The sequence below is a fragment of the Crocodylus porosus genome, unplaced genomic scaffold (genome assembly GCF_001723895.1).
Source record: "Crocodylus porosus isolate Cpor-Errol unplaced genomic scaffold, CroPor_comp1, whole genome shotgun sequence".
Classification (NCBI taxonomy): Eukaryota; Metazoa; Chordata; order Crocodylia; family Crocodylidae; genus Crocodylus; species Crocodylus porosus.
In genome coordinates, this window is record NW_017728906.1 from 53149603 (window position 1) to 53168516 (window position 18914).

General features: G+C 39.2%; 1 protein-coding gene across 9 annotated transcripts in view; it reads left to right on the forward strand.

Annotated features, from left to right (window-relative positions):
- Positions 1–18914, forward strand: part of DMD (dystrophin) — a 1922593-nt gene that overhangs the window by 1323035 nt on the left and 580644 nt on the right. Inside the window, exon 1 of one of the 9 annotated variants that reach the window (XM_019529128.1) lies at positions 10036–10051. The exons of the other annotated variants lie outside the window; for them this stretch is intronic. The gene's annotated coding sequence lies outside the window, so the exon portion shown is untranslated. Of the gene's footprint in view, positions 1–10035; positions 10052–18914 lie in introns of those variants that run through there. 9 annotated transcript variants of the gene reach the window in all.

Here is an 18914-nt window from a genome sequence, read left to right on the forward strand (position 1 = left end):
TTTTTCTCCTGCCCTGGCAGGGAGTCGGACTTGAAGATCTACAAGGTCCCTTCCGACCCGACTTCTATGATTCTATGATAAGGTGGAGGGATTCCCCTCTGCTCTGGCTGCAGGACTGTCTGGTGACCCAGCCAGAGGCAGGGTACCCCCACTGAGACAGAGGGGTCCCCCCCATGTGGGCCAATGCCTGTTTCCAGGTCTAAGCTGGATGGACCATTCTTCCCCTCTCTCCCCCCTCCCCCCTGCAGCAGGGGACAGCAAAAGGTAGGGGGGGGGTGTGGGCATATAATGCTGGTTCAGCAGCATTCAGGTGTCCTTAGCAGTGGCCGGCAGGCTGGGAGGTGTGCTTTAGCGCCCCCCAGCTTCTGGCCTGGGTCACTGCAGGCCTCTTGCTGCCTTTCCGGAAGTAAAAGTGAACATTGGTTCACTTCATTATCAGTTCAATCTACGCAGCTTAAAGAAACCTGTGAAGATTGAATCAGTTCTGCCTCAGGCTTTTTAAGCCTCTGTACTTCACTTAGTCTGTATGTCAGAGCAAAGAAGAGAATGATAAAATAAGTGGCTGGTCCTTGTGACGCTGTCAAATGTCACTATCTACTCTGGTTACAGAGCTCTTGCCAGGGGGCGTTGACAAATATACATCCTGTGACTATCTTCTTTGGAAGCAGGGATGGAGAACAGGGCTAGAGTTGTGTTTATAATGATTTCTGTGCCCATGTGAGCCTTTCTGTAATAATTTCTTGAGCACGGAGAAAGTCTACAAAATGTCCCTAATATCCCACTGGGCCAGTATGCCTTCAGGCATAATGAACAGAAAACTACTTTTCCAGCTAGGAAAATGTACTTAGCTGAAGGGTATGTCAGAAACTTTAGCTAAGCTCGACTTCCAAGACTGGTTGATTCAAAAGCAAATTGTGCTAGGTATCCATACTTGACATTTGGAACGTGAAATTATGTGAACATCGCTAACCAAACATAACCCATGCTTTACATAGCCAGCAGTATGAAAAACATTACAAACAGAAGGAAATGCAGGGCTTTTCTGGCTGCGTAGTGTGTTATTACACAGTAGAGACTAATTTCAGGAATGCCTTTATATCTGTCAGCATACCATCTTTCATCTGAAACTGCTGCATATGTGTTTGTGTTTACTATATGAGGAAAATGTTCATTTGACAGTATATATTATACTGAGATTTGCAAAACAGTGCCAGTGTCCTCTCTTCTTGCATTCATAACTTTCACTCTTTTTTGAATTACATTTTCCATGATTTGTATCTGTTTAGCTATAGGTTCATTTTAGCAAGCCTGTGCAAATTTTTTGGCCACTTTTTTGTTCAGCAAGGCATATCTGAAAGCACATTTTGTAAATAATACTTTAAAAGAATCCCTTTTTTTAATGGTACTGCTAAAACAAATATGTAAAGATAATATAATAGGACATTAGAAAAAAATCCTACTTCTATTTGAAGTAATTCTTGCTACTTTTTATAAGTCAAATCTGTCACTCACTTGCTATTTTCTAGCAGTCAAACATAATTAGACATGTTTAGGTTAAAATTACTTCTCTTTATTCTTACCATTAGTTTAACTCAAGCATGTGAGAATATTTTGCATAGTCAATTGCACTTTCTCTCTGAAGTTTTATTCAAGCAGCTTTCTCTTTGATTTTTGTGGGTATTTCACTTTGGGAAAAAGAAAGAAAGGAAGAAAATGTAATTATAAAACTAGAAAAATGAGCAGGCGAAATCAGAGTCAGTGTAATACTAAAACGCCTTTTAATTCTTTATTTTAAAATGATACCGTATTTTGAATGAGCTGTTAAGTTAAAATACAGCCCTTAATTAGGACTGTGGGTTTTAATATATTTGAAAATGCAAAATGTTTTTACACAGTTTACAAATGTAGCCTGTGTAAAAACTATGGTACAAAGTGGAACAGGGGCTAGAAGTGAGTAGGTCAGGGAGAAACTGCATATTCATTCACAGTTCGTGGTTTTGAAGCCCTGTTGGTTAACTAATGCCACTTGGACTGCCTATTTGGCCTTCCAGTTGCCTATCGTCTTAAGCTTGAGAAATTGGGAATGAGAAGAAACACTGACTGAAGATCTAGTCATTATTTCCAGTTTTCTCAGGCACTTTGGATTTGCATTTCAGAAGTGGGGTGTTCCAAATTTTAGCAAATTGAAACTAGATAAGAAATGAGCTTAGACCTTTTTCCAATGCATTTGTTCCCTATGGGGAATGGATCCTAAGTGCCCTTCTCCATCCTATTTGAAACAAGAGGTCCAGCAGCCAGTCCATACCTAACTCAATGGGAAAGTAAATTGTAAGCCTTCAAGCAGGAGTGCGCTAAAATTGCTGTCCCACAGTTGGCAGTTGGGCATGCTACCAGCACTGTCCTGTGATACCAATGTTCAGGGTACAGAGCTGATCTGTTGTGCCTCTGGTATGCATATATTATTAGTGCATTTAAAGTTGTGGGAAAGCCATAGACGGGCTGCAACAATCATGTTTGTATGCCATCAACAGTGAAAACTCATCAAAATTGATACTGCCTTTTTTTTCCCTTTTAAATAAACATAAATGCAAAAAAAAAAAGAAAAGATGTACCTTAAAATAACAAAAAGCTTACAGGAATATTTCAATAGTTAGGCTTCCCACAGCATCACTAGTGAGGTTATGTTGCCTATATGTAGACATATTTCTTGCTAATTGTATAGTTGAATAATTTAGCGTTCAAGGACAGTTGCTGTCTGCAGGACAAATGAGCAAAAATTACAAAACAGCAGCAGCAAATCATCTTTGGGCAATGATACAGGGTATCAGAAACTATTCTTTCTTTAAGAGTATTCCACTGCTTTTTGTTTCTGAAGCACTTATTTTCCATTTAATATATGTTGTGTTTGCATGAACATATATGCTGTATTTTTAATTGTCTTTATCAGTAATTTTAAAAAGCGCCATAATCAAAGCCTTATTTATTTTACTGTAAGCATATGAAAAGATAACATTAGTACATCAGAATACATATTTAGAGAACAGGAGATTAATTTAATAATGATGGTGCCACATGTCTGCTTATAGATGATGGGAGTTTGCATATCTCAGTTCAGATCATCCATATTTGGCCCGTTATTAAAATTAATTCACTTCCTCAGTGGAATGATGGAGCCATTACAAACTGCATGGCTATACTATACAAGAATATGGAAGGTTAGGAATTGAAAATAAAATGGCAACTACATCCATCAAAGCGGACAAGCATCTAAGCCCTTAGTTTCATATAATGTCAGAAAATGATCCTCCTGCCCCCTTCAGTCCTCTCTCCTTCCTCCTCAACCCCTGTCCTTCTCACACAAAGCAGTCATTTTGGACATCAGTAAAGCCAGTTCCATTTACAGAATAACCAGTACTCCACAGCAGCACCTCAGTATTTATTGGAGGTCACCCATTCCAAGTAATGACCGAGTCTGCTGTTGTTTAGTTTGTGATAACTTAGGGAGCGACACCATGTGGAAATGAGGGAAGCATTTGTATTTTTTTTTATAACCATCAAGTGTACCTCAGTTTATCTGTAATCATGTCTTGCCTGGCTGCAGAAATTCAAAACAAAGGAGTATTGAAAGGGAAGACGAGAGGAAAAGCAACACTCAATGTAAGGAACTAGAGAGGTAGTAAGCTGTGTTAGTGTGAAGTCAGGCAGAAGGCAGGGTGAAGATGCACCTTATAAACTAAGTAAGATATAAATAGAGCATATGCTTTTCTGAACTCAATTTAACTTTATCAGATGCTGTGGAAGGATAAGCATAGAGCAACATGTAAAGAGGAGTGAGTGACTTGAATACCAAAGCTGTTCATTCATTCTTGCATGCAGCGAACACTGTGTCTGTCTGACAGAGAGAGCATATGGACAGTATAAGCAGGTGATGGCATATAAGGCGTTGGTAGAGTTGCAGGTGAATGAACCTCAGATGTTGTTATAGGAATGACTGAACATTGATCCGACATCAGCTGCGGAAAGCCACAAAAGCCCACGTGTCAGAAACACTTTAGCCTCCTGGACATTCCATGGCTGACCTTAGGGTTGCTGTTCTTGGGCAGCAAAAAAAATTAAACTACTTTGAATGGGGACAAAAAAATCATCCACAGACTGGATTGCAATAAGTATGGTTTAATCAGGGGCTACAGATTCTTATTCCATGACCTGGATTAGCTTTAGCAGCCCCTTTGGTCCAAAGAGTTCTTTGGTTGTTTGCTTCTCCGAGCAGTGTCACGCTCCTTCTTCCCCTGACCCTTCCTCTCCCTCCTCCTCCCCACCTTTTGTATTCATATCACTGACTCCACTTGAGAACTGCTTTGTGCTGTCCTTGCAAAGGTAAGAGATTGCTGTAGAAAAGGCCAGAATATCTTGGAGACCAGTGGAAAAAGCTATTAATCAGGTAATACTTCCAGCGGGTTCCAGCTTGGCTGGCAAAGTTTACTCTTGTTAGACCACCCATAAATTCAAAGAGAATATTTAAGAAGCTCTCTAGGTCCTGTGTCCCTATTTCCTCCTCTTCTATGTGCTGTGTACCTTTGGGTAAAGGAAAAAATAATGCTTTCTTTGAAAAGCTTTTTTGAGCCATTTGAATGAATGATTCTTATAAGTTACTCAACTAAAATGGCTCACAAGTGGCCACCCCTGCTGGCCTCTCATGATTATGTGATTGAAAATAGGGGGCCATGCAGAGATCCAGTCCTCAGACAACTTAATTTGAGGCAGTTCTATCATTTGATTAGCTTTTACTTTAAGATGCCTTTTCTTTTTTTTACATATGTGCCTCATTTAACAAACAGCAGCACAGCACACAGCTGAATCTTTTACCATTGGATGGATGATTTTTCAAGGTCGGGACCCAGTTGCATGAGAAGTTTTATTTTTCAATGCAGCTGACATCAGACACAAGCTGAAAGACAAACTTGTCTAATAAAGCTTTCAGATTCAATTTACTCTCTGCATAGAGCTTGAGGAATCTCTGGAGGTCATTCACAGCATGTGCCACAACACCAACAGGGAGAAGTAATGAAAAGAGCCTGGATAAAAAGCTGACACCATGCCTCCAAAGTTGCATGAATAAAAACATAATAAGCAAGTTTATAGACAGAGTTTCATATGAATATCTGTATTTCTCAGGGTTTCTATCTTGATCTCTGACTCTAGAACATTTTGACGCATAGATTTGTTTCTGCATTATCTAAGTGAAAAATATTACAAAAATATGTTTAAACAACCGAAGTCTGATTTAAATCGTTTCATATTAAACACAGCCTATTGCCAAGGTCTCAGAGTATACTGAATCATCTAAGAATAAATTGTCTGCAGTATACAAGCATAACAGTGCAGTTCACAAATAGAGCTGTTGGCATTTACTTAAATTTTGCTCAAGTCAACCATGTAAGAATTTGCCTTAGATAGCTTTTATTGTCCGTGTATCTATAATGAAATACAAAATATAAAACTAAATTTATTTAGCTACAGCATTCAATATAGTGGGTGGATATCTGATGGTTTTGTGGTGGGGGTTGACACAACCACAGGTAGATACTAGCTCAACTATCAAGTTTTATGCAATGAAATTATTTGCAGGTTATTATTTACTTTTCCCACCTTTAAATAATATCTAATGACTTCTTTTCAATAAAGTGAGCTTCCCAGATTTCCCTTTCATTTAAATTTTTTCACCAGGTAATAAAGAACAACAGAATATGTAAAGTATATTTTGATTAGACCATGAAACTTCATGGATATGGGTATATAGACTTGATCAAAATGCCAAACCCCATTTCCTTTTCCCCATAATTTCAAACACTCTTACTTAAACCCAAGTAGCAAGTAACACCGTGAAAATAAGATTCACGTAAGATGAAATGGTGTGCCTGACTCAAACACATGAATTTTAAGGAAAAAACTGTTTCTCCTCTGAAACGATAAAGTGATCAACCTTCAGGGGGAAGTCTCATCTGAGATTTGAGTACAGACCTGGGACAGGCAACAACTGTGGCTTGGGCTCTGGCTCAGGCTCCAGCTCCAGGCCAGAGCTGTCAATGCTACTGCTGCCTTTTGGGCTGGGATTACTCATGTGACAGGAGAGAGGGAACACAGGGTAGGGAGTTCAGGGGAGATGATATACTATATGTTGGGGGCCAATCTTGCTGCCTGGCTGCCTGCCACTGCTTTCTTCACCACGGCCATGGGCAATGCATAGGCGGTGCACACAGCTGCACATGCACCCCCTAAGACTGGCCATGCACACTCTGGAAGCAACATTTGCAAAACCGGAAGTACTGGTAGAAGTGTACTTCTGGTTTTCCACTGGTGGTCCTGGGCTCAGCGATCGACTGCTGGGGGACCCTCCCCAGCTGGCGACTGGCTGCTGGGGGACAACCCCTGGTCAGTGATCTGATGCCCCTCCCACACTTGGGAGGTACCAGTTGCCCATGACCACAGCGATGGGTAGAATGAGCATAAGATAATCATCCAATAATTAAATTTTATACAAGGAAAATGATTACAAATTTATATTGTTCCATGATAAAGTCTAATTCTTGGGGAGTCCATGTTAAATTCAAAGATGTCTTGGATACAGACAAAGATGGTACATTCAAAACCTGCTCTAAGATCTGAGCCAGTTATTTCCTATAAAAGTAACAATGATGTAATGTGGAAGATGCCAGACTTTGAATTCAGGCATTAGTTGGTATATCCTCAGAGGTATCCTCATTAGAATCCCAAATCTTCAGAAGTGTAGTTCCAAAGTTACAGCTGATATTATTCATTAGTTAAATCTCCCCGTGTCCAGTACTCAAAACCTAAAAACGCCTTCCGTCTTCTCTCAACCGGGTACATTATTTCTCTGTCCCTTTTTGCTGTTAGGATGGCCTGAGTTGAGGAGACTTCAGATGGAATTGTTATGAAAAAGAAATCTTTTTTTTTTCTTTTTGCTTCCTTTTGACCTAATCAGTAGAGTAACTAAGTGGGAGGCAGGACAGGCACTAGCCCTGGCACCAACTTTGAGGAGAGAGAGGGTATGCAAAAACAGCAAGCACTGCTGCTGTTGGCCCATGGCTGCTGCAACTGCCAGCAGCTACTGGCACTGTCCTGTGCACTGCTGCTGCCCAGGAGGTAAAATCAGTTCTAACCAGTTCTGTCTCTGGAAATACTTATGTCTACTGACAACCACATTTGATAACATCTTTTTTTTAGTTATTCACTAAAAAATAAATTGTGTAGTAAATTCTGGGGAATATCTTGTATACATTTCTTGCTTTTGACTTCCTTCTGCTCCTATTAATTGTCATTTATTTGCAATTGATTCTCTTGCTCCCCTCCCTCCCTCATGTGAGTGTTTTCTTCCTTACTGTCTATCCCCCGTCTGCTCAGGGTGTACCAGAACCCTCTTTGCCATTTATCCTGGTATTTCTGTAACAGTTGGAACATCTGTGGAGACAGACTTGCCTGTGCTAATGCTTCTAGCTGAAGAGAGAGTACAAAGCCTGATGCAGGCTGTCTAGGATGAAAAGTTAAGATCTCTATTGTTCTGTCAGCACTTCTTCAGGCATCTACTCCACCTTCCTGTTGAGAGCAAGAGGGAGCATGCAGAACAGAAAAGACTTGTTCAGGTTCTAGAAGACCAGATTTAGGAAAGAAGAGATATGTAGAGGACTGGACCCTCCCTTTATACTCGCCCAGAAATCTCTCCTTCGTATCAAACTTTCCTTCGTGGGGTTTAACTCATTGCCATCACTGGAGCATCGCAGCACAGCCAAACAGTGTTAGAAAGCAGTAAGGGAGGGAAATAAGTATTTTAGAAGAGACCTGAATTACTGATTTTTTTACTTCACCTGATCAATTGGGGAAGAGAAGAGAAACTTGTTTAAGACGAAGCTAAATCAAAATTACATAACATCATTTAAACCCAGGGTCTTCAATGCTATGCATTTCAAAGCTTCTCAGATTGGATCAATGCAGATAACATATTTTTACAGTAGACCAAATTCTGCACATTGAAGTAAAATAATGAAGTGAGGATGCGTTTTTTTAAGTTTCTGTTTGTTGGGGGGGGGGGGAGCAGTTCCTCCCATTTTATATACTTGATTAAAATATTACTGGCATCAAGGAAGAAGAAACCCCATGAGCTAGCTTGCTAGCAAGATGTATTTGCTTGGTTTTGCCTTTCTGTGATTGTCTGTACTTAAAAAGCTGAGTGAATGCAAGACATACAAGGGAACTGAGCAGATATTGCATGAACATGTATAATGAATGCAAAAAGAAGTTGGGCACAGGTTTAGGTGCAATAAAGAAGAAAGCTATATCTAACACTTCTTATTCATGTAATCATTTTTGGAGATTTTTGAAAATCATACACATGGAGAAGGTGAAAACTTAAAGGACTTTTGTGCACAAAATATGGATGATTGCCAAAAATTTATAAATTTTGAGAAAACGGAGCTATTGGCAACATTCAGGTTTTTTTATCCCCTTTCATGACAGATGACTTCAATGCACTGATTGCCAAAATGAACAAACAGTTACTTTTGGACAGTGGTGCACTGGGAATGAAATTGTTGCCAGAGTGACGTCTAATTGAAAGACATACTAAATTGTTGAATTTTTTACTTCCACTGACAAAGACAATACCGACTGCTGCTGGCATTATCTGTAACAGATGTTCTCAACATTTTCTTAAGATGAAGACGTCTTCCTATGCATACTGTCTAATGCAAGGGTGGGCAATTATTTTGGGCAGAGGGCCACTTACTGAGTTTTGGCAAGCCTGAGGGTCGCATGACAGGCAGCCAGGGGCAGATAAATATTAATTTTCTAAATTTTTTAGGGGTCCCGTGGGCCATATAGAATGGCCTGGAGGGCTGCATTTTGCCCACCCTGGTCTAATGGAACGCCTCTGCTACTATTCTCAGTCACACAAGCAACTTATCTCCATCCATTTCCATATAACCTTTCTCTAACCAAAACACATGCTCATACAGAAAGTACCATTGGGAAAGAATGTACATGCTGCTTAAAGGGTTACAGGCCTTGATTGGCATGTATGAAAAATATTAGGGAAAGTAGTAAGAAGAGAGAAACTGGAAAAAAATAATTCAACTACTCTTAAAATGCCGTTGTTTGGTTACCTTCCAATGAAATCTTTGGGTGTTTTGGGAAACCTTGAAAGTTTAACTAAAGAAGCCAGAAAGTGATTATCCAGAAACTACAAAGAAAAAAAAGAAAATAGTAAAATATAGAAAAATTATTACTTCCTTATGTCATAGTAGTAGTAGTTTATTTACAGCTTTCATCAATACAATACACTAATATGAAGAATACAAATTATATACAATAAAATAACATTTAATATATAATTTTGCTAAAAAATACAATAAGATTATTCATTCTGCCAGTTAATACAAAATTTTAAAAAATAATATAATATACCTAACTTATAAAGCATCATTTAGGCTGCAAGAAACATAAGCAGTAATTTTTCAAAAGTTCTATTTTAGAAGTAACATTCCACAGATCAGCTCCCGCAGTACCTCAGCATTGCTTTAAAAAAAAAGCAGCCCTCTTTTGGTGGTTCAACTCATAAAAGGTGATGAGCCATTCCTGGTTGCCAGCAAAGAGTTAAAACATTCCTCTTCATTCAAAATGAATTTCTTGGGCTGCAGAGAAACCAGGTAACTTGTCATCAAAAGCTCAGACTGCAAGACGTATTCACAAGGTAAACAAATTTTGTTTAGTTATGCTTTTCTCTAAGCAATCTCTTAATACTTTTGGCAGATAAACTATCCTTAACAACACAATACACTACAGAATAAATCTCTCATCTCCATAATATAACTTGAAATGTAGAATCAAAGTTTTAGTTGGTCTTACCCCAGAAAAATCTGTGGTCAAAAGTCCTTTTAAATGTGCCATTGTCTTGAAGTGTTCCTCTGTTAAAAAAAAAAAAAGAAATGAAAAGAAAAAGAAAAGCAATAGAAGTACTGAAAATAAAATTAAGAAGTCTGTGGACCAGCACAAAATGGAGGTATTCCTGTACATCAGATGCAGATTGACAATGACTGGCAGTTCTTGTCACACACATAACTTCCTCTTGGATCAAAATATTGATAGCGAGCAGTTACAAACCATGAAGTGGTCTAGTTTAGTTGACACATGCCCTTTAAAAATGTGTAATTTCCAAAAAGATAGGCCCTTCCAAATACAAATTTTAAAAAGTTCGGGTATTATTATGATTTTTCAATATGGAAGCAGTCTGGTATGTGGCCAAAAATACTGGCCAAAGAAAATGCTAATACTAATACTTTTATTTAAATTTATAACAAGATCTGAACGTATTCTGATTATTACCTTTTATTATTATTTTGATTGTGGCTTTTTGAATTTCTTAGTAGCACAAAGTTTTACCTTCCTTTCCTTTCCACACCAAGTCCAAATCTTGATCCTAATAGGCCTACCTACTAAATCTGGCAATGATGCTAGAACCTCCCACGCAAATTGAAGCCAGACTGAATTTCTCTCAGCTCTAGTTTCACCTGAGCTTTACAATTTAAGAATAAAGCAATCATTGTTCACAAAAAATTATTAGCCCTTCCTAACAGGTTTTTTTCCACTTGTTAATACTATATATGTGAGAAGTATATTTCTAGCAGCATCCAAAATAGATTTGAGTTTTAAAGTGTCAGGGGGAAAAATGCACCAAAATTGGTTCAATGCTGATAATCTTTAAGAGCAAATGAATAAAGAACATGTGCTGCAAAATATCATATGTGATCTCTGTAGCTTGCATAAACAAGAGTGGATATAAATGGTAAAAGAAGATTTAAGATTTTCTTGGTTTTTTTGGAGTTGTGGATATTTCTGAAAGCCTTGTCCCAGTATCTTGTGTGTTAATTTTCAAAATAAGCATGTGGCACTAAACCTTTTTAGAACATTATCTTCGCTCACCGCTAACATGTGAGGTGATAGATTGTTATGTTTGATGATTTAATCAGAGATGCAGAACAGCAGGATTTAGAAAGTGTTTAAAACATTTTTTAAAGTTCTTTGGCTACTTTTTAGCATCACTGTCTAGTTAATTCTTACGCTCAGCTGCAACTAAGCCATTCCCTGGCCACATTCACTTTTCAGTTTTTAGTGGGAGTATCAATCTTCTTGAACATGGCCTCAGGAAAGGTTCACAGGGAACACCACAATAGCAGTATATTACTACAAGGAGACTATACTTTGAGGTAGTTTATCTTTCAGAAAGGTTTTGGATGGAGCAATAAGTCCAAGCAGAGTAAGAATTATTAATGATACTCCAGATTGCAGATATATAACGTAATCTTCAATCAATTTCAGCAGCACCTGCTCCTCCTGGAGTTGCAGACCTAGCTGGGTCTAGATTTAATGCCCTTCACCAACACAAATAAAGCAGTCAGTCAAACCCTTACAACCCTATGTTTACACTATTTCTACATTTTATTTTAAAAACTCTTCTCAGCTATATTATACCACGGGCATGTTCTGCATGTTCAGGTGAATTCAGGTATTATGTTTCATTACAGTGACTGAGTGTTTGAAACCCAGGCATGGCTTCAAAACTCTGACATAACTGATCTATTCTGAAACTCACTTTAGGTATCCTTTCTCTGCTGAAATTCTTATCAAATGGTGCATAAGACTCTTTTTACCCTCTGTGGATATCCTAAACCTGAGTGAGAACATGTGCCGATGCTTCTGTCAAGACCCAAGGCTCACCATTTGCTAAGCTATGTATTTTTATTATCTTTGCTCTATATCTGTACCTTATGCCATTATAATGGACATATATGTCCATTATGCCATTATAATAGACATAAAAGTACGTAGATGTTTTTCCTCTAGAAATGTGATACTTATTTCTTTGAAGTCTTTGATGAAATTGTCATGATTTCTTGAATGACAGACTGGCAGCCAACAGTCTTCTTACTTCCACCACAGTCCAGTCTTCAGGTGAAGGGTAACCAGGTCTTTTCTTTATATGCACTTAGAGTTGTATAAATGCTTTCCAGTTCTATTTTTGCTGATGATGTTTTTTCTTCTTTGGGATATACAAGCTCAATAAATAGTTCAGTGGTGCTGCCACATATGAGAAGTGGAGGTAGCAAGGATAGACAGAGTAGAAATTTCCTCTAATTCTCTCATCTAAATAAGTAATCTATGCTCAAAAAAACTAGCTAAGATTTGAACTTTGCAGTTATAGGCTGTGTATACACGTTGAAATGATCTGGGAGAACTTTTCCAGGTTTGTTTTTCTGCTAGAAAAAAATTACCAGAGATTCCTGAACAAATGCTCCAAAAATGAGCCCCTGAAGAGCAAAGAGTTGATGCTGTGTGGCCAGGGAGCCCCATCAATACATCTCAGCATGTTTTGCACACTCCTTCAGTCGGCCTGGAGACGGACTGCTTGGCTGACCCAGACTGCTCAGAGACTGCTCGGGGCTAGCCTGAACCTTCCTGAAGTATACTGCAGGATTGTGATGGGGGTGTGCTCTGCTCCCTGCTTGGCTGATGTAGCAGAGTCTAGTGAGTGACCCAGTGGTCATCTGGTGAGAGCAAGGCACTCTGGGGTGCTGAAGGACTGTGTTGTAGTTTGTCTCATAAGAGAACATGTACAGACATTTCCTTTCCAGGAGAGAGTCTCCTGGGAGTAATTTAAACCAGGTTTTAAGGAACTATGGTGCATCAGTGATAGCATCAAAGAAGCTTTTCTTCTCCAGTGTCCTTGTATCTAAAAAAAATGTCGTACAGCAGAGCTCTTCTGGGTGATTAATGGCCCGGTTAATCTGGCCTGTCTCTTCCTAGAAACTGGATCTTCTTCAGTCCAAAGTGATGAGTTTACCACCTACTTTGCAGACAAAATTGCCTGTATCCATCACGGCTTGGGAACAACCATTTTTGCTGCAGATTCTGAGTTTGGTGTTGAGGAAGCCTCAGCAGGTATAGTCTTGTCCTGTTTATATGACTCATTTTCAGTGGTAGTTATCCACTGATACAGAGTTTATGACTGGAAGGATAGGGTGTCCCATTGTGAACTGGACCTGTGCCTGCACTGGCTTCTAAAAACCATCAGGGGAGATCAGGGCCACTGCTGGCAGAGTCTGTCAACCCCATCCTTCAGAAAAGTAGGTTCCAGAGATGCTTAAAACTGCAATTGCCCAACCCCTCTGCAGGAAACTATTGCTTGGTGCTGATTCTCCAATTAGTTATTACCCTGTCTCCAACATCCCTTTCTTGGGAAGGTAATTGAATGGGTAGTTCCCCAACAGTTCTAAGAGTCTGTGGATGCCACTGGTTTCCTTGGACGCTTTTCAGTCTGACTTCCATCTTGGATGTAGTACAGAGGGTCTGCTCTTGACCTTGATCAGTGATCATTGCTTGTGGTGGAAATTGTGCCCTGCTGATCTTACTAGACCTTTCAGCTGACTTTGATACAGTTGACTGTGAGGCACTGATAAAGCATTTACGTCATCTGTTGGGTCTTTGCATGCCCGCTCTAAATTGGTTTCTCTTTTTTTCTGGAAAGGAGGTCCCAGAGGGTGGCAGTGGGCAAGTGCCCATCATCCCCTCAGAGATCCAGCTTGTTGTCTCTCCCGTTCATGTGTATATCAGGATGCTGGATGAGATTGTGTGAAGATTTGAATTGAGGTACCATCAGTATGCTGAGGATACCCAGCTCTCCTTTCTCTTTCATCTGAGCCTGGGTGCACAGCTTCAGTCCTTCACCAGTGCCTGGCTGCAGTTCGAGCTGGATGTGGGTGAAACATTTGCAACTGAATATAGGAAGAGAGAGGTGGGAAGACTGCAGCCCTTTTTTTCATTTTTCAGTTTACATCTGATTAGCACCTATGCTTTTGTAATCTTGAGACTAGACTACTGCAGCATACTCAACATAGACCTGCCCTTGAAAACCAACTAAAAGATGCAGCTGATGCAGCACTTGGAAGCCCACCTTCTGATAGGGTCACCAGAAGTACATAATTCCAGTGCTCCAGAGCCTCCCAGTACTGGGTGCAATGCAATGCAAGGTGCTGACCTTGACATTAGAAGGCCTTAAATGGTCTGGGATCCGTATACCTAAGAGACCTCCTTCTCCTTTATGCCTTATTGTATTTCCTAAGGTCATCCAAAAACAAACTGTTGCAAGTACCATCAATACAGCAAATTGCCTCGGCAAAACATGTTGCTTCTCAACTCTGGAACTTCCTCCTTCTTAGGGCTCACCAAAGTCTGAGCTTGGGCATCTTTTGGAAGTGCAGTAAGATCTTCTTATTTGGGCAGGTATTTATTAAACAACACTAGACTGAGATATTGTTTAGGGATCTCTGGTTTATGTTGATGTTTTAGTTCCTTTTTAAATGTTTTTTTTTCTTGGTATTATCCTGTTCTATAAATATTTTCTTACTGTAAACTGCCCAAACCTTTGTTGTGAAGGGTGTCATGTAAATTGAATACAAACCCTTTCTTTCTGCCAAGGGAGGTCTGAATCCAAGATTCTTGACCAGCACCACCTTGATCTCCTGTACATGTGACTTGCTACCACCTTACCACAAATCCAAACAAGATTCAGATAACCTGATCTATTCTGGTTAAGTCTACTCTAGTTCCCTGATGTTTTTTGTCTCATGTCCAACCACCTTAAGTCCTTCCTGTCTATTGATCTTACATCCCAGATGGAGGGAATGTCTTTCATCTAGATCTGAAGTCCACCATCTTACAGCCTGGGCACTAGAAGATTTTGGAGCATGGACCAGTCCTGCTCTTCATTGTTTTGTTATATCTTATCCAATATGAGGTAAATCTCTACAAGACAGACTTGCCTTGCTAAATGGAAAAGATACTTTTTTGGATGCAGTACCTAAAGCAGTCTGAGATGTTGATGTCTGGAATCCTTGACTACCCTAGATTTGAAAAGGAGCAATTTGTCCTCAGACTTAGTGACAGTTCACCTTGCAGTGATCTCAGCTCACCATCTGCCAGAATGTGGCTAGATGCTTTTACCTCCTGAAATTGTTGAAAGTTTTTACCAAGGGTATTTCCACATATATCAGATTTCATCTCACTGTTGCATCTTGGTCTGTTCAGGAGCCCAACTGGCCTCATTAATAAAGGTGGCCTTTTGGACTGCTATAGAGGGAAGAATGAAGGCATTATGACAGATTCCTCATATATACAGCTTTCCATCCAGAGAAGATATCCTTACAGCTCTCTTCCCAAGTACCTGACAGAGGTCATCATGAAGTTCCACCTAAACCAACAAATCCATCTTTCTATATTTTTTTGCAAAAACAAATGTATCCTGGATGCAATATGTCCTCTAATTTTTTAATTTTAAAGGACAAATCCATTTGGGTCACCTGCTTGTCTATTCAGTTCCACACTAAATTAAAAACTGGTGCAAATTGGGACCTTTGTTTGACATGGAAATTTAAAAGATAGTAATCTTTTAGAACTGAAAGAGGACCTTCCCGAAGAGGTTTGAAGTATGTGGGAGTAATGGGCTTTAAATAATGCCATTCTTGCTGTCAGTGCTACTCCCATTTGCTTACTAAATAAAAGACTTCACTTTACAGTGTTGTCAGTCTGGCACTTTTCAGAAGCACTACATTGACATAAGACGGAATTTAAAAGACAGAAGTACACCCCTGCATTGACCTTCATTCTGCCTCCCCTATTTCTGTATGTGATATACACACAAATTTTGGCCTTGAATTCCAGATTTATGGAGCTTCCCCCACAATTTGACTCCTGAGATTTAACCTCTCAGTACCTTTTCAAGAAGTACAAAATGCATGTGTATTGTCTTGGACCTCATGTATTGTATTTCAAGGCTCTACAAATTAAGATCTGGAAGCTTCCTGACAATTAGTTCAGAATATAGTTACAAAAGACTATTTCTTAATTTTCTTTTCTTTCTTCTTATATGAAAGGATGTCTTTTTTCCCCTGTTTTTGTCAGTATCTGCTCTAATTCTTTTCTTCCTCTGTTATATGGTGGAAAAATAATAATGAATTGCCCAGATAGCTACATATGAATTTTCCATAGTGTGATTTTCAATTTGGATGCTTTAATAGTGTTTCTAGTTTGTGATTTGACCATGCAACCAAAATGAGCTGTTTAGTCTTTAAATAATGCTAAAAGGTTAACCATTTTCTTTTCTTATTGGTCATGTTAGTGCTCTGAGTCGAGTAGACTTTCTTGCTTATTTATTTGTATACATTCATTTGATTCTATTTTTAAACTAAGAACTAATCCCACCCCACAAAAAAAATCCTCTTTGAGCCACAGCAGCCTTTATTGGTGTTCTGAATAAAGTGGTTCAGAATGAGATCTGCTGCTACATATTGTGTAACTATATTTTCTCATGTAATTTATCTTTCTGTATTAATTTTAATCGTTTATTTATACTTTTCCTGTGAATGAAACATATTGCACCAGTACAGTTGTTTGAGAAAGGATTAAGCAGAAGATACTGTAGTTTCTAATGATATTTTAGAACTAATGGGAAATAAATGTCAAAAGGAAAGCATTATGTGGTTGCTTTCTAAAGACAATCTCCATAAATAATTTGATAATCTCAACCATTTAACTGTGCAGTCAACATAGAAGAAAATATACCAACCTCAGTAGCAAGGACATTGAACTAATGTGTCTTAAAGCATTTTAAAAAGGATATTGTTTTGAATAACGTACATCTTCTAGAGCCTCAGAGTTCTCAGGGGAACATTTCAGGTTCCTGATGCAAAACATGTGCACCAAAGGGATAAGAAAAACTAAGTCAAAGTCCAGAGCAAAAGAAAGATGCTCATTACAAAATAATGTAGTTGGTTCTATCAGATTCCATTTTCATTTAAGAAAATCAATGTTAACAGCTGCTATAACATAAAAGGCAGTATTATCATTAAAAACTGCTGTTTGTTGTTAATAACTTATTTAAGTATTTGTAACTCATTATCATCTATTCATCCTTATACTTGGTCAATCTTGCAGAATCGAGTTTTATCTCTATTTTGGAATTCCCCCTTCTGGAGCTAAATGCAGTATTATTCCATGAAAAAAAACCTGTTAAAAGTTATTGTAAGTCTTTTGCATCTAGCACCACTTTTTAAAGGATTGAACAGGGTGTGTCAGCAATTAGGCTTTCAGTGGGATTTCTAGTCTATAAATTCTAAAAAAAACTTCAGTTCTAAGCCTTGTTGGATAGAGTGGGTTATAAATCTAATACATAACTAAATGCTGTATTTATTCAAATCTAAGAGAAAGCTTCTCCCCCTTCCCTCCATCAGCATGTAGAATAAAGCCCCTCATTTCTAGATGCACATACAAAGTGGGGGTAGGGGCAGGCAGATGCTGCAGCTCTGATTCTGGCCCTAAGCCAAGGTTGGGGCCAGTCAAGCCCCAACAGCAACCTCCTGCCCCCCACCTTCAGCTTTCCCTCTTCAGATCCTGCGCCCCACCTCTACTACCTTCCACCCATTACTGGCAAGTGCAGCACTATTCCTGCTTGGGCTGGGCTCCTTTCCAGGACAGCACACATGGAAACACTATCCCCCGCCCAGCCACTTGTCAGCAGTAATGTGTAGTGCCTGTCCACCCAACCAGCAATGCTGACACTGCTGCATGGCCTGGCATGGGCTAAGCATGCATGTACTGTGCTTTAGGAGGGAACAGAGGGCAAGCACCATCTGAGAGGGGAAAGGGGAGAGGCATAAACTACAGGAAGCAAGGGCAGAAGGGGCAGAGTCTGTGGTGGGGTGGGGGTGCTGGTGGTGGAAGAGGAGGCAGGAAGGCTGAAGGGGAAGAAGCTGGGGGTGTAGAGGGCAAGGGGAACACCTGACCCCCTAGCCACCTGATTTTCCCACCCCCACCCCTTCCAGTCACTGTTTTCCCTGATGTGGTAGTGGGAAGGGGAATCATTTAAGACAACCCTTTGATAATTAGATTCTATACCTGTAAAATTATAACAAATTTGTAAATTTTCCATATATAAAATGTAATTATCATTTGGGGGATCATCTTAAATTCAGAGTCTTCTGTCTCTTTCATTCCTACCATGTTCAGGGAAACAGGACCGTGTGTGTGTTTGTTTTGGTAAATATACAGGATTGCATCAAACAAATTCTTGACTCTACTATCAGTTCTCCTCCCAACTGAGCTATCTTATAGAAGCCTGAACATTGGCTAACATGGGTGAGGGGAAAGAACTCATATGAAAAAAGATATTTTCAACATTAATTTGAATGAATATGTCATGGCAATACTGAGGGTAGCAATATTATACCTAGCAAACTCTTTTTTCAGTCTAATACTTCAGTGTATTAATAACTGTGCAATTCCAGAATGGTTTTACAATATGCAAATAACACTACCTGTTTCATTTGTTTCAAATCCAAAAAATGAGAGAAGCAGAAGCAGTAGCAACAAGGAGAAATGGTTTTGTGATAAAAACCTGCATCTGCCCACGGGCAATAAACACTGATGCAAGTGTTCATAAATTCATTGGGTAGCTTGTAAAGCCAAAATTAAGGTTAGAAAATCTAATATCTCTGTTATACCTCCAGCTAAAACTGAAGCAGATTTTAGGAAGTCAGGATAAAAGGTTACATTCAGAAGACAACAGGAAGTTCTGTTGAACTCAGCAATGTAGACATGGAGTGCTAGGACAAGATGGCCATTTCTGTATTTGGGTCCTACCTCACTAACATTTTGACAGTGCAAAAGATTTCCTAATTGAATGATGAAACATAATGACAGCATATAAACCTTTGTCACAAATTCATGAACAGATTTTTTTTTTATTTCTATTGTCTTTTAAAAATTGGGGAATGTGGGCATATACTGTAATT